The sequence below is a fragment of the Protopterus annectens genome, chromosome 2.part0 (genome assembly GCF_019279795.1).
Source record: "Protopterus annectens isolate FY-2018-M chromosome 2.part0, PAN1.0, whole genome shotgun sequence".
Classification (NCBI taxonomy): domain Eukaryota; kingdom Metazoa; phylum Chordata; order Ceratodontiformes; family Protopteridae; genus Protopterus; species Protopterus annectens.
The window spans coordinates 1,002,920,150-1,002,937,610 of NC_056728.1; the positions used below are offsets into that span (position 1 = coordinate 1,002,920,150).

Below are 17,461 nucleotides of genomic sequence, written 5' to 3' on the forward strand. Positions count from 1 at the left end.
GTTTAGTTGCAAGCATTGTATATCATAAATTTTAGATGCAAACATTATGCATTACTTATAATCTACCCAGTCATTGTCAGTCAAACATTACATAACTCATTCAAATCCTGCCTTCTTTTAAACTCCATTCCTCCCTGTATGTATTGTTCCCACAATTCCCATTGTTTCCTACATCATTTGCTCCTACCCTTTTCTAAAGATCCCAGTTCCAGTTGTTTTATCTCTGTTACTATATTCACTACTTCTGGCATAGTTGGTTTAGACTTTGATTTCCATTTTCTAATAATTGCTTTTTTTGGCAGCCACCATAATTAGACTCGGCAAGGCCTTAGCACGTCTAGACAATTCCAGTTCTGTATTATAACTCAATTTCCCTAGCTACACTGATTTGCTCACCCAATATTTCTGATGGAGTACCCTTCAGAGAATCTTTAAAGTCTACCAACTCATTACACTCCCAGAAAATATGTTCCCAATTACCTCTTTCTTCTCCAGCACATCTCCAACATTTGCTGCCTACCTGAGGAACATTTCTTTGGAGTCTACTTGGGGTATAATGTAATGTAAACATTTCCAAGCAAAAATCCTAAATCTTCTAGATGTTGTTGCATGTTTGGGAGACATACATATACCCCCCTAGTATTTCTTTTTGAATTGCTTATCCAGTCTTTCTTCCCAATCCTGTCTAACATCCTCGGATGATTGTTATAACTATCATACAATATTTTATATATTCTACTAATTATTCCTTTTTTAACAGGAGCTTCTGTTCTAGATTCTACTAAAAACTCTACCAGTGCTGGTCTTTCATTTTGGAACCCCTGTTTCTTTCTCTTTGCCTGTACTCTAATAACTGTCCTTGATTAGAGAAAGCAATCTTTAACTTGAAGTCCAAATACATTCTTGGCATCTTCCCATTCTATTACCTTTCTCCTCTCTAGTTATTTGCTCCCAATACCTTGGTTCCTTTTCCAATTTTCTCCAATAAATTTCAGCCCTCTCTTGCCTATTTTCTCTTACAGAACAAAGCAGCATTTTTAAAACACATCAGAAGAGAAACAAAAATACTACAGAAGTAAGTACACAGGTTGCACAAATTTCACAGTATGGAAATAATGTATTGATATCTAACAGTAGGGACAATTGTGTGAATTTTTTGATATTTTCAACTTCATTTTCTAAAAGCTCCTTCAACTAAAGACTACAGAGATTACACATCTGTTGCTAATTTATGACCATGTAAAAGTAGTTTATGAAACAGCTCTTCTATCACATAAATATGTATGGTTTGCTCTGCAATGAGCACCATGGTTTCTGAAATTCATTCAGTATCATAACAGCAAATGACACAGTTTTGTAACAACTTTTAAGACAGTCTACTCACAGGGAGCCTTTTCACTCATACGATAAGAACCATTGAAACAGTAAACCACACATTACTTATAAGTTAATTTGGGGAAATTTAAGCTGGGCAGAAATACTCTAAAATGGTTTAAATGGTATCCAATATATATAGAACCTTCCACATGTTTGTTAACAGATCTTTCGCAGAGACACAAAGATTTCTTCTTGACTACTGCATTCATTTTCTCAGTCTTCTTTAATGACTTAACCTAATTGACCTCAACTTTACTATATACACTCATGACCTGCTACTGCCTTTATCCAGTAAAACTATTCAAGGCCATGAACAACAATTACAGACCACAGTCTTCTTATTGTACAACAGGATCTATTTTCACAAACCCATACTTAATCTGAAAATTACAGCATCATGATGTTTGTCTCAAGTCAGACTAACTATAAAGACAACAACAATGGCGTCCCTCTACCTAAAGTAACTGAACAAAGATATTTTTTTGTCTCATGTTAGATGCTAGCCTATCCTTCGCAAAGCGCACTGACAACGTTATCAATAAAACACTTTCACGCTTACACATTTTTTACAAGATTTCTTATTTTCTTTCTCCTGCTGACTGTTGTGTCATTGTCAGAAATGTCCTTATCCCTAAACTAGAGCATGGCCTGTCATTAATAATGCTATACTGCATTTACCATGCAAATTACAGTTAGCTGAAAAAAAAATTTGACATGCATACAAATATCAGGATCCACCACCATGACCTTCTGGAAGGTCTTGGCTGGGTGCCAATAAACATTAAGGTGACCATTCTACTTAGCTCATTGTTGTGCAAAATTATACAAAAAAGGACAGTGTCCTCTAAAAACAAAGTTTTCCATCAGACAACCAATTACTCTCTTAGCTATAATCTTGATGATGATGTCATCCCTCTGATTAGAACCCACTTTCCAACAGCCATAACTGAAATGCCTTTCTCCAGACTTGGAATTGCTGTATAGAACAACTTACCAGTTGATTTTAAGAATCAAGAGGTTTTGGCCACATTTAAGAACATTTGCCAATTACAAATCTTGTTACATATTTAACTACATGCTGACACTTGTAAATGGCTAAACCCTTTCCACAGGTCCAACAATGAGTTAAGCAGCAGGCCAGTTGCCTTTGTTTTGTCCTAAACATTATAGTTGTGATTTATATAGTCATTATCTGCCAAGGCATTGCTATCAACTACTTATGTACAGGGCATCTCACCAAAAGAAATTCAAGGTAGGGCAAATTACAAGGGACTATTTCAAACTATATGCATGTTATCTACATGCCAGAATGTCATGATAAAAGGAAAAAAAGTCAAGACCGAACACTGAGGAACTCCTACCACAAATTGAATTATGCCTGAAATAGCTATAAACAAGACTGAACCATGAGGAACTCCTTCCATGAATTGAATTAAGCCTGGAATAGCTAAAAAATCATCTAAATGTCAAGTCAGAAGACTTTTCAAACAAATGTGTTTTATGTGGTGGGGGAGTAGTCACCCCCATTTCTGCAGAATCCCTGAGTGAATGACTAGGATGAATACAGACCTGTAGATGCTAATACAAGGGAGCTACCAGACTTAGTAGTTAGTACCATCCATATGAATTTTCTAAAGCATGAGAGTATGCTACTTGTAACTGACAACCTGAATCTGAGTGCCCTAACCAAACAGGAAGTAGCCTTCTCTTAGATCATGGAATATAATCAGTGCAGAATTTATCCATGGCTTTGCTGTCTTGGGTAGCTTATGGAATGGCATACTTACAAGACTTCAACAAATTGTATGGATGTAAACAGGAAGCATATAAGATAAAACAGGGTAAGCAGATTCATTGTCAGTATGTATCCCTGTTATAAAATGGCTACAATTACTAACATACTTCAAACTGAAAAGGCTTGTTATTGGCTTCAAGTAATGGTTACTGGCTATCCTGAAACTGATCATTTCCAGAGGGGCATTTCAAGTGTAATGTCATATCCTTCTCTGGCGGTACATATAATGGGTTCACTTTTGAAGAAGACTAAGGATCTTTTGTGCTGGGCTTTCTTGTAGAAGACCATTGAAAGTTAGGGTCTCTTTCTTGAAGACATCCCTTAGTAACACACAGGCTTCCTGTTTCACTGTAGGAGCACTGCCAGTTCATTAAACAGCCTCTTGCTTCCACAGCCTTTCAGATATTTAATTCTTGCTGGGTAGTGCTGGCATTGCATCATAAGCAGTTCTCTGGTAATTTTTCTACTGCTCTGCCAACTGCTTTAGGCAGCTGTGCCTGTTCCCTAAGTAACAGTAGGTTGGCTTCTGAGAGACTGATAAAAGGACTACAAGGCAAACAATCTGATCACTACCAAATAACTGGTAACTGATAACTTTTGACACTTAAAAGGCCATCTATTACTTTTAGGATCATTTACTAAGTTCAAATCTATACATGATGAACATGCTAAACTTTTGCATGGCATAACTTGAAGAGAGAACATGAATTTACCCAAGGTCTCGCATGTTTGTTAAGTAACGTGAGACATTTTTGCATGAAAGTGTTAAGCAGGATAGTCTTGATTTCAGAAAGTGTATTCGGACTACTCAGAGAGAATGATTACAGACCCATAACCCTTCTCACCCCATGGGTTAGCTACTGATATGCCATAACTAATAACATTTAACTTTCATAGCCTACATATTTTTGTAAGTCTAGCCCGAGGCTCACTAACTGTGTGTTTTAATATTTATAAAAGCATAAGTCAACACAGTGACATTAGGATTGCTAAAGTCCGAACAGATTTTTGACACAAATGGATATCAGGCTTGTACTGTTTCCAGTGCCACAAGATCTGACAGCAAGTCGTAGAGAGTATGAGAGTATGAGCTGTGTAGATACAAATTGTCTGACTGGCTAAAGATTCCTGAAGACAGTAATTTACCACAATAATATCAATGTGTGTTTGCATCAACCTTGGCAAAGGTGATACTTCTACTATTAGAAATTATCAGAGAAAAGGCTGATAAGCAGCTGCATTTTTTGGTCTCTCATCATTTTACTGGAACATTACACTGAGCCATTTAATAGCAACTGCATAACATAGATGAGATATACAAAAAGGAAGCAGAAAACCAGCATCACAATAAAACATTTCATTATACCAACCTATCAAAACCTTTAATTTAGTTAGATCAAGCACGCAGAAACATGCACCAATATTCACTGAACAAGTGCAAATTCAGACTTGTTTTCAGTCCGTTAAAACATACAGTTCATGTCATAGTAAATGTCATCAATGGGCATTTTCAATACTTAGAAATACATGCTGATAGGATCATAACCATGTGAAGAAACCAGGTGGCTTTGGCCTTCATCATCCCTGAGCCTTGCCAGTTATACCTAGTACCCAACACTTAGTATCTTGGATTGGATGATTTCTCCGCTAAAGGACATATTCTCCTGCTACATGTGTTTTCTCTCATATTAAATACATATAATCCGCCTGCCCAACCCCAGATTGCCAATATTTCCCATATCCCTTATTTCTTTGCATGATCTGCAATGGAGTAATATGCCAGAAATGTAATTTCTTGAAATGCATAAAGTAAGCCTAGTGAAGCACATAGCATTTGTTGTTGAATTTGGTAGTCTGAAACTACTCTTGGGTTTCAGTCGCAATCCTTAGATATTCTTCCCTTTGACTCTGGTCATTCTCAACAATGCCAAGCTGTAATCATCCAGTAGCTTATAAAGAACTAATAAGAGTCAGGGTTTAGGTTCACTTTGCAGACAATCTCCAGCTAGAAGCTTATCTATTCCATTAGAGGAAGCCAGATATTTCTTGTTCAAATTAGTTAACTGCCAAATTGTACCACTGAAGCTGAGTCTCAGGGCCCCTGTATATCACTTCCTGAAAATAAATGGTCAGACCTTTATCCCTTTGACAAATATATGGACAAAATATTATTTAACTCTGTAACCACGTACTCCAAATAATGAGTTTGTCTTCTCCACACAGTTGGAGATTAGGCTAGATGTGACCCCATAGGCCTGACTTTAGTTTGCCAAAGGTGTTTCCTCTTCAGGGTACCTCTGAGGCTTCCTTCACACTCTCTCAGGTCCTACAGTCTTCTTTCTTTCTTGCTTTGGTTTTCCCCTCTTTTAATTGAATGCATATCAAACTCAATTTCAGTAATCATCATACTGATCTTGGGAATGCCCTAGCCAATATGAAGTGCGTCGTTTCAGCAGTTACTGCATATCTACTGCGTATCTAGACAAATCAGGTAGTTCAAGCCCATCATAAGTTGAGGATAAGAAAAACACGCTAGTCAAGGAGTACACACATCTCACTTTTTTGGATGAACTCTTTCGTTAATGAAGTATTACCTTCTTCAGATCAAGTGAAGTGTATTTCATGTTGTGTTGTTCACACTTACAGCCTCTCTGTATTTACTGATCACTCTTTATCTGATATGCAGTAACGCAGGAGTGGGAGTACTAAAGTAATTGGTGATGTCCCTCATATGGGAGTGCAGGCAATTTGCCCCAGCAAAAAACACTTTCAGTGATTTTTATTTGGTGTAGTGTATGTCCTTAAACTGTACAGCCTTTAGTACCTGTGCATTAGTAGCCTGTGTATTTAGGCTGCCAGTTTCAGGCAGTTACTTCTGGCAATCATGATACAAGCTGTTTATCGTCACTTAGACACAGTGCAGCCTGTTCACACCTCCTGCCAGGAGGAAGAGGCATGTGGGCATTAGACAACCATTCCTTTCCATTCTGAATCAACTCCTGCAATATCCAGACTTCTAATGAAATCCAGGGCATAAACAAAGCTCCACTCTTTATGTCATTCAGACAGCTCCAAGCACCAAATAGTTCAGAGAAAGAATACAGTATGGGACAAAGCACTTAAGAAAAGTGCATAAAAACACTAGCAAACTGTGCTAGATACTTGAATATTATAACATCCATTAGCATGCTCAAAAGTGATGTAGTGCATTAACCTTCAGACTGTACAGCTGAATGAAGTAAAAGGTGATGGAGAAGCTCAGGTGCTGTACACTGCAGCGATGGTGAATAAATGATATGCAGCAGCACAGGTCCCTATTCAGTTTGCAGTGTGACACAGGTCCCTGTTCAGATGGCAGTGCAACTAATAGAGTCCTACCAACACTGCCTGATCAATACCTCCTTGAAGGGAACAGAGTAGACAGAAAAATTCTAGTGACATGCTCTGTGACATATGCTATGTGGGCCTAACACCATTTCCCAGTAAGGCTATACCATTCTACTGGTTGTGGTGGTACACTACATATTCTAGGAAAGGGTAATTTTCGTTGCCCCCGGTGATAGACTAGGCATAGCCCAGCCCCATGTATCAAGAATATTGCATGTAGCCTTCGACTGCACATGAAGGAATACATAATGCTGGATTGTGTCCTTCGTGTCCTGTCCTGAATCCTGGAGTGTGTCCTTCTGCACAACATGTAGCTGTGTTGGTGACTGTAAATTGAAGAGCACACTGCACAGGGGACACTTACAATAATTTACAGACTGCAAGATGCAGAAGAGAAGGGCACAGACACAGCACATTTTTGCTGTGATACTTTATCAGCATTTGGTGGTTCTACACATAAATTTGAATAGGGTGGGCTACGATGCAGTATGTGTTACATTAGTGGCCCCAATGTGTCAAAGACCACCGTACAAATAGCAACATGTTGTGCAGACCTGGAATGCAGTCATGACCAAGGTAAAACCTTCTATAAGCTGGGCATGTGCTATGTAAACTTCATGTAACAGGAGATCCTTTTCAGTAAGTTTCAAAAGCCCATGGAACAGTCACCTACATGTCACTGCAGTCATGGCCAAGGTGAAACCTAGGGTAATCTGTGCATGCATTATGTAACCAGTATGTGACAGAGTATCCTCTTTATTAAGTGTCAGAAGCAAATGGAGCAGACATCCACAAGCATTGTAACTATGTCAAGAAGAAACACTATGTTAGCTGTGCATAGGCTATGTAAACTGTTCATCAGACAGGGCATCCTTTTGAGTAAATGTCCGAAGCACATGGAACTGACTCCCACTTCACTGCTGCTGCTGCTGTGTTAAGGAATGTCCATTGCTAGATCACTGTTACAGTAACCATTACATATGGTACATATCCTGACAAGGATACTGTATGTCAGGCCAGTCTACAAAGCTTCAGGCACCATCCTCATGTGCCATATGTCCATGTTTAATGCAGAGCAGACATGCACATAAGAGAAGTATGTTGATAAACCAAAACTCAGAACTTTCTTGCATCTAGTTTGCATGTACGGACTCTTGTCAGCTTTGTGTCTGCTGTTACCTTGTGGTCAGCTTCAGCTCAAATTCTTCACGCAGATGAATACCCTGATGGGGGACCTTCATTTTTCTTGACAAGTTTTTGTCAGAAACGTACTTATGTCTGCCAAACAAGGAAAGAGTGAGTGTGAAAGCCAAACACCATACAAAGACTTGTTCTCTAGTTGTTTGCTCTGTTTGGGTAATAAACATGACCTAAACCTCATGTTCAGTTTGTCAGCCTTTCACCCCAAAACTATTAGAAGTAGTTAAACTTTCTTTTTATCCTAGGAATAGATGTGTTCAGGATTTAGCACAAGTAGACATGGCATTGTCCCTCTCAGCTATGGACCCCCGCCTCCCACAGCAGAAAGAAATGAAAAGTGTTATGAGAGATGATAGATGATAACTATATGTTATCCTCTCTCATACAGTCTGTGACTGATGACTTCACCGTTGTAAATTTGCAGTCCACAAACACTATTCACTAAATTCTTGCAAGGGAGAATATTATCTGCTTGCTCATAGAAGTAAGGCCTATGGCTTCAACACTGAAAACCATCCCAAAAAGAACATATGCAGAAAAAGAACATATAACCTCTCCCACCTTACACCTTCCAGTCAGAAACGAAACAGACAAGATTGGTTTGATTTTGCTCAAGGGCTGTTTAAAGCCATTCATTATTCTCAGTCTCTCTAGTTGCATCCTTCTTTTCCACTTTTAGCCCTATTAAGAGGAAAAGAGCTCCTCCCTGTTCTGAAGAAGAGGAGTTATCTGATTCTGATAATGAAGCACTTGCTTATGCCTCCTAAATTCTTTCCTCCTTTAGCTATGAATCTAAGACAGGTGACACATTATCCTCTGACTCTCCTTGTGAGGAAACTTTCCTTTGGTGACACAATAGCTAAAATGAAAGCTTTTTTCAAATGAGAAGGTAAAGACATTACTAATCCTCAGAAAAGGTATTATGAGTCACTGGATGTGGACACCTCTAAGCTTGTTGCTATACGTTCCACTCTAGGGGCTCTACAGGATACATTTTCACCTGTCCCAAAACTCTTGGCCTTCAGCCCATAAAAAGCCAGACAGGTTTTATAGGGTTCCAGATTCACAGAAGTACCGCTATCAAATTCCTTCTGCTGACTCCACTATCATATCTTCTGATGCAGACAAAGGTATTAGATCCGTTCCATCTTGTAACCTAATCTCTAATAATAAAGACAGCAGAGCACTTCACACATTTAGGTATACATGTCTGCCATTTTAGCCTTTAGAACCATTAACTGCCATACCCATGTGTCCAAATTCCTTTTATCAATTTTGAGCAACATGGAGCTAAACTTACTAATCTATCCAATCTAGTTCTGATTTAAAAATAATATTATGTATGTGTTAATTTTGCTTCTCAGGTAGCTAAACATGCAATTTAATATGGCTATAATGCTGTGGATACTGTCTCTATGGCTGTCGCAACTGAGACTGTAAAGAAAAGACATGCTTGGATAAGGTAACAGGCATTTGCAAAGGATGTGAAAGCACAATTATTAAATGTCCCAGAGGATAAAGAATTCCTATTAAGTACCACTTTGCATAAGTTTTCTAAAAGTTAGAAGAAAGGGGTAAACCCATGAAGGAATTTAAACAGCTGTTTTATCTGCAAATCCTAAATGTTAAAGTAACTATACTATCCTTTCAATCTAGGTCATTTTTTCATAAAAGCTGCCCAGTAAAATCCTGGAAAACAGCAGCGTAAAAAGAAATGCCAAGATCACTCTAAAAATAAACCTAATTGGTCCCAAGGATCCATCTCCCAAAGAATGAACCTCTGAGAGCATAATATTAAAAAGGAACTATAAAAAAAACAAAGCATCCCTTCAATTAAGACCCAGCAAGTACAACAAGGGCTAACTACTAGTCCTTCAGTGACAGTGGAAAAACTAAGAAGTAATTCACAGCAATGCACTGACATTTTCCACAATGGAGCCTCCCACTCAAACACGAAAGACATTGCAAATGTACAGGCAAACAAGTTTATCGCCAGCTAATGCCCTGAAACTACCACCTCAACTCCAAATATTCCCCAGGTCACTCCCCCAACACCATCAATAAAGATCACATCCTAAAGATACTCTCAAAAAACAAAAACACTTATTCCTTGGCTGCCTCCAATACATTGGGTTGTCTAACAAGTAGCGCCAAACATGTACTCGCTGACCCCCTCCTTACACTGTTTAAATTAAGCCTAGGCTATGTGCCAGAATCCTGGCCTTGTTGTACTGATGCCCCTTCATAAGGGTGGACCCACTATGGACCCTGGAAACTACAGACAGATTAGCCTTATGAGTCTGCAAATCCATGGAGGGAATCATCACTGACCTCATGAATCATAACATCAGATATCTGACTAGGTTCGACCCACAGCAATTTGGCTTTGTAAAGGGTAGGTCATGCCTATTAAATCTTGTCAGAGCATTTGACAAGGTCACTCAAGCAGTGGACACTTGTTACACTATCCACTGTGCCTGTCTTGGACTGGCCAAGGCATACGACACATAGCACATGATGGAATTGTGAATAAGCTAACAGCTTTAAACATTGATACATATGTGGTAAGATGGACAGATAACTGGCTCAAGGACAGAAAGCACATTTTCTGACTATGTGGTGCTTCCTCAGTCAGAGAGAAGGTGCCCAACAGTGTGCCCCAGGGATCTGTGTGGGTCCTTTCCTGTTTGGCATTTTTTTCTGTGACTTCTAAAACTGCTATACGTGATCTCTGGTTAACCTCACTTGCGGATGACTTTCAGTTGGTGCAGTTGTCAAGTCTCCTAAAGACACATAAGATATATACACCATTCAAAATGAATTAACATGAGTGAATACCTGGTGCACAGAAAAATAGCTTAAAGTAAATTCCAATATCCACCCTTCAATAACCTTCAGGAAGCAAAAATATGTTCCAACCAACTGAACAGACAACATCACATTATAAAGTGAGACATTGTTTAGAGATCTGGGCACCTGGGTTGGTAGCTTCCATTCTATTGATCACCATGCCAAAGGCATCTCTTTTAAAACCAAGGAAGTCATTGTTCCCTTATATTCTGCCCTAGTCAGACACATTACAGAATATGACACGACCTTTGACATGTATACAATTAGATACATTATAAAACTTGAAAAATGCATAGGTTCCCAACAAAAGTAATCTCTTTTCTCAAATTTCCTTAACCTATTAGGACAGATTGGAATTTTTGTTGCTGCTGTCTGTGATGTATAGGCTCCTAAGGGGAGATCTGTGCTCCACCTACTTTGCCCTAAAAGATTATGTTAACTTTGACCTTCTGTTTCTCAGTAAGTCAAATTGAACAACCAATACTAGAACCAGAGATCTGAAACTATATCAGGAAACAAACAAGCTGGAGGGGTAGGCTTATCACCTAGCACCTCCCTTGGCTCTGGAACAGGTTCCCCTTACAGGTTAAACAATGTGATTCCTTGTTGTATTTCAAACACAGTTTCAACAACTGGATGGGTAACCTTAAATTTACCCTAGAACTTATCGGCCTTACCTTCCTTGTAAGGTGTGGTAGAGCCTAAAGGTTGTTATTAGCAAGGCTTACTTACCCTCTGGTCTAATTGCCTTGTATGCCCTAGGATCCTACTGTCTACAGTTCACTATGAACTTTTTCCACAATTTGGGTTTCACTATGAGCCAAAAAAATATATCTTAGTCCAACTTGCAGATTTTTTTTTTTTTTTTCTGGGATGCCTTTCAGGCAGCTCTCTTATGACTGTGTTCCTTCTTCCAGTAAAGAAACAAACTTATCATCAGCACTTCATCAATCTATCTCAAGTGCCTACTGCAAAAAATCTCCAGTAGTTGTGGGTGTTATGGTCTGTTCTATTCTCATAATTCCACATTCCAGACTTCACATGAGAAAGACCCAGTGGCTTCTCAAAGCAATTGGGGCTCAATATTCTCAGCGTCTAGCCTTCCCAATTCAAGTCTTCATCTTTGTGAGGGATCAACTCTTTTTGGTGGGCCAAACAAGTTCTATCCAACCCAGGGGATACTTTCTTTACTCCTATCCCCTCTCGGTCTGTGGCCAGGAATGGCTTGGACTTTGCCTGGGTTGCCATCTTTCAGGGTGCCATGATGCAGGGAATCTAAAAACTACAGCTCAGGTGCAAGCAAGCTTTGTTATGAAGCCACTCTCTTAGTGGCAACAGACAGTTCCACTGTAATGTGGTACATAAGCAAACGGGAGATATGATCATACCCCTTTTGCAGTCTAGCAATAATTGTCTGGGACAAAGCAGTTCACCATGACTCATTTCTTCAGGCAATCTACATTCCTTCAGAGCAGAACACAGTAGAAGACTCCTTGAGCAGAACCAAGACAGATTCAAACGAGTGTAGGCTATACTAGTAGGTCTTCCTGCAGATAGTCCATCAGTGGGGAATTGTCAAAATAAATATGTTTGCCTCCAATCTGAACAAACACCTGAAAAAGTTCTGTACCAGGGCACTTTGCAAAGAGACCTGAAAGACAGATGCTTTTTCAATCCCTGGTTGGGCATATTTCTTTATGCCTTTTCCCCATGTCCTCTCATTTCTAAAGTCCTTCACAAGATCAGTAAAGACTTAACCAAATGTGTTACTGTTGATTCCCTTTATTATCCGAACAACACTGTTTTTTCCTTCTCATTGAAATAGCTGGGGGGGGGGGGGGCTGTCAAAAAGTTCCTCACGGAGTTGACTTACACAAGCAGGTGAAGAGATCTCAGATTCATCCCAATATTCAAAATCTCAGTTTTATAGTATGGATGAGTTTTTTTATCCATTTTAGGCATATTTTTCATGAGGACATGCTAAAGGAAGCATAAAAACCTGCTACTAGGAAATCTGACTTCCTCAAATGGAAAAGATGTTCTCTTTGTTGCTAAAACAGAAGACAGGATCCATCTCAAGTGTGGGTACCCCTGGTTCTCCACTACCTGTATGAATTGCTTTATTCTACCTTAGAGTGCACTTCACTAGAGGTACTCATTTGGCCATTTCAGCCCACTTGCTGCTGGATCTCATTCTTTTCTCTTAATCCCAAACTAAGCAATTTTTAAAGGGAGGGGGTTGAGTTTTAGACCACCAAGAAATGAAAATGTGTCTTCTTTCCTTTAGAAAAACTAACTCTACATCCCTTTTTACCTGCAGCCAGATCTTATCTAAAGTTTCTGAACTGGAAGGCTTCTCTGTCAGTAATGTTAATTTCTTATCTGAATTACAGGCTCTTATCCACAAGGACAGGAGGAGTTTAAGAACAAACTCCTTATTGCCTAAAGTTGTCTCTGAATTTACTCTTAAACTATCTAGCTCCATGTTTTCTATACTGATTCACCAAACAATGGGGAAAGGATTCTTCTTAACATGGATGTTCACAGACACCTGGACAAAACTAAAGACTCCAGAAAATCTGAAACTTCTAAGAACTTCTCTCTCTAGATGAATTTACCTCTCCATTCAGTTCTACAACAGTCATGGCAAAAATTGTCATGAGTATCTAAAAGGTTCATTCTGCTAGAGCTGTTGCCACATCAGGGAATTTCTGGAAGGATGTAGTTTCTAAATCCATTTTTGAAGAAACTACTTGTTTCTGTGTTCATACATTTTCCTTGTTTCCTGAGTATAAGCAGGTCTCATTAAAGCCGTTCTCCATAGAAATCTGGACTCTGGTCCTTCTCTATCTACCCTTTCTTCTTGAGCTCTGGCAATTGTCCCATATATAATGGCTACTGCAACAGTAATCTAATGAAAGACATAGTACAGTTGTGTAGTTAATTTATCATAATGCTAGATCAGTATGCAGTACTGCTGCCCTCCCACCATCCCCCTGAATATCTTCTTCCATGGCTGGGGTAGGGTATCCTTCTCCCTTTCCCCTTCTGATAAAACTTCACTTGCAACAGTAGGCTTTGGTCTCCCTTATAAAGGCAGAGACCATGGAGCAAATGTTAAATTACCAGCAAAAACTGATTTATAAAATGAGACAGACAGATGTGGATTTGAAATGCAGCCTACAACTTCAGTTGGCAGTCAAATCTCTCAACATGGGTGTGTCAGTGAACAGAGGTACAGTGCTCACTGACCCGGGTGTGTCAGTGAGCAGAGGTATAGTACTCACTGACGCAGGTGTATCAGTGACCAGAGGTATAGTGCTCACTGACCCAGGTGTGTCAATGAGCAGAGGCATATTGCTTACTGACCTAGGTGTTTCAGTGAGCAGAGGTATAGTGCTCACTGACCCAGGTGTGTCAATGAGCAGAGGCATATTGCTTACTGACCCGGGTGTGTCAATGAACAGAGGTATAGTGCTCACTGACACACCTGGGTATTTCTTAAAGATTTTACTGAGGATACTAAAGCAACCTGTTAAATGTCCTCTTTAATAGCACAGCGCTTTTTTGGGCCATCAGCCCAGACTTAGTGAGAAAACATAGAAAGGAATGGGAAATTCCTTACAAACATCGATGTAAGATTCCAGACTGCCCAACACTCAGTCTCTAGAATGTAGCAGCTGCCAAGAAGCAGCAACTGAGGTTTTGAAAGAAACTGCCACCACTGTGATGACTTCCAGAATAATCACCAGCTTAAAGACAGTAACCTTCAGCAGCATCAAGGATACTGCAACCATCCCTCTGATGGACAGCAGGCAAATGTGTGTGGATGACAATGATATGGATCAGACTTTGATAAGAAGGACAGGGTCAATGCTACCTTTCTTTCTGGCTCTTATTGGACTTTGTATATCAGAGTTGACAAAAAGTCAAGAAAAATGATGACGTGACTACACATACACCAAGGAATAACACTGGAGCATGCAGGTGAAGAATACAAAAAAAAAGTAAAAAAAAAAATGTATCGACTAAACAGATGCTTACTTTAATCAGCTGACTAAATTACTGGCGTGTGTGTGTGTGTGTGTGTGTGTGTGTGTGTGTGTGTATATATATATATATATATATATATGTATGTATATATATATATATATATATATATATATATGTGTGTGTATGTATATATATATATATATATATATATATATATATATATATATGTATGTGTGTGTGCACACAGACATGTATCTACGTAAAAGTCAGTGATATGGGGTCTTGTGTTCAGCAAAAAATGCTTTTGTTTTTCCACCCTGGCAGTCTCACTGTTGACCTAACAATGTCTTAGTTGTTTTTTCTTTCAATAACCATATATTACTTAAATGAGACATGATTGGAAATGTTTCCAGTGAACCTGTTTTAGTCATATTGATAAGGAAATTCAAGAAATGTAGTAAGGTTATTGATTTATTTTGAATATAGGTAAGGGGAGAGATGCAAACAGATGTAGAAGAGAATTTTAGACTCATGAAGGTACATAGCTAGAGAGGTGCTAATGGCTACAGAAATGAATACATGAGTGCCAGTTGTAGCAAAGATTCAGATGTGAAGTAGTCTTTAGAGAACAAAGTAAGACTAAGGGTAGAAGAGTGATTGCTAAATTATGTTATTAAGGGGAAACATAGAAAGAAGGATATGATGCAGAGATTAGTATGGCTTGTATCAGTATCATACTTAATAGAGAAAACAACATGGCGGCTGAATTTGAAGGATACGTGGTGAATATATCACCTGCTTCATGACACAGAAGGATAAAACCCTGACTATGAACAAATGACCTGTACTGGCACAGTGGCTCTGATGTTTGAGGAGATAAACGGGGAGTGTGGTGACTGACTAATGGTGGAATGCCCATCTTGGAGGGCTGGATGGTAGCCTAGTCTTATCAAAAAGTGACAGCCAGCAGAGGTTAGGTGTTGCAGTATGAAGGGTCAAAGAAAAAAACGCCAGTCAGTGGAGATGGTCAAAGAAGCTGAGACCACAGTATATTATGGAAATAAGCAAGGGCCATATGATGGTATATTGGCCAGCAGCCTAGGTTGTTGTTAGGCAATAGAAGATACAGTGAGGAAAAATATTCAGGTTTACTGAGGCTGATGCTTAACTGGAACTGACTTGCATATATCCCCTGGTCTGGTGGCTGGGGTAAGCTGAATGCCTGCATCTAGAGAATAAAGGGGGCTGCATCTGGCTGACTGGTGGTCATCAGAATATCTGTTGCATGGATACATTTAGTGAAAAAAGAAATACACATACAGTGGAACACATGAGTATAACTGAAACTGTAAGGAAATGGAGGCTATCAGTAACAAAATTTGTAAGGAGACAGGATATACCGTGCGTGTGCATGAAGTAATGCCAGAACCTATGGTAGGCAAGATTCTAAAAAGAAATATGAGAGACTAAAATAAATTTTAGGGAGAATGGTATGGGGAGAATATGTTTTCATACACTGGGGATGGAGCAACATTCGGTGAAACTATTTTTGTGATGAAGCTGCAAAACTTAAAATGTGAAGGGTGGAGAACTTGTGAAGCCATGTCATTAAGGTACTATATTTAATGTGATATGGAGAGGTGGGGATACTGGAATAAGTATGGGATATATCATAAATGGGAAGAACTCTGGGGAATGTTTCATAAGATCATCATATATAATTTAAATATCTAATTTTAGGAGTTTAGGAAAAATGGTAAGTTCGCTGGATGAGTAGCTAACTGATCTATCTACAACTCTGTCTTTGAATGCCGACAGATTGAAAAAAAATTGTTGTCAAAACACCTTTCTGCAACAGTGGAGAGTAGGTAAATAAATGTTCTGGGGCTGTGGGATTGAAGGGGTATTTGTCCCTCAGCAACAAACAATGTTTCAAGGACTAACCCAAAGTGTTTCATCACATTTCTTTCAATCTATCGGTAGTTGAGAAAAACAGCTGTCAATACATTGATGCTATTCCATCGGATGCAGTGGTAGAATATGGAAAAGTGGACATTACTGCAAATTCTGAGATACAGGCAGAAAAAAAAACATTTATTGTGAGATGATTATTCTGTGTTAAGTGGTATGAAGTAGATAGAAGTTATGAGGGGTGGATTTCTTCCTTAACAAGGGTGTAACCTACATGGTAGCGGATTCATTTTTGAAAATATTAATGACAGGTATAATGTGTAAGCTGTCCAGCACAGACATGTATTGGTTTATGTAATGTCAGATTCAGGTAAGAGGATGATAAAGCAGGAATACGTTTACAAGAGACGGCCCATGGTAGATATTGGTCATCTGACTTTGCCAGTGACAAACTTGGAGAAGAATACATCTGGGATTTTAAATGACAGCAACTTTACAGGAGTGATGGAGAAACAGGTACAGAGATCATTACTAAGGTTTCCTACACGAGCGTGGAATACTTATATTTCATCTTCTGTAGCATAAGGGAATTCTCTAATATGAAGGGAAAAAGATAGGAACAGGGGTCTCCTGTGTAGTGCTTAAGTTTTTGTGTTGGAATATGTGTATCTGAGTTTGTGTGAGGGTGTTTGTGTGCATGCATGTTGTTGCTGTAATGAGTCTCTTTTTCTTTCATAATGAAAAACCAAATACATATGTGACATCCCCTCTCTGGGGCAGTAATCAAGGAGCCTGAATCCTCACCACTAACACTGGAGAGGGACATTCACTTGGAAGAAAAATGGATACACCCAATATTTCCAGATGCAGCTCTCTGCATCAAGCACAATTTCTCTTATGAGCACACAGGGAAGACACTCAGCCTGAGTTCTGGGTTTCCCTTTCTGT

The 17,461-nt window shown here is 39.1% G+C and overlaps 1 protein-coding gene across 1 annotated transcript in view; it reads right to left on the reverse strand.

Annotated features, from left to right (window-relative positions):
• The window catches only part of FREM1 (FRAS1 related extracellular matrix 1), a 1,066,140-nt gene that overhangs the window by 346,920 nt on the left and 701,759 nt on the right, over positions 1-17,461 (reverse strand). The gene's annotated exons all lie outside the window — the stretch shown is intronic.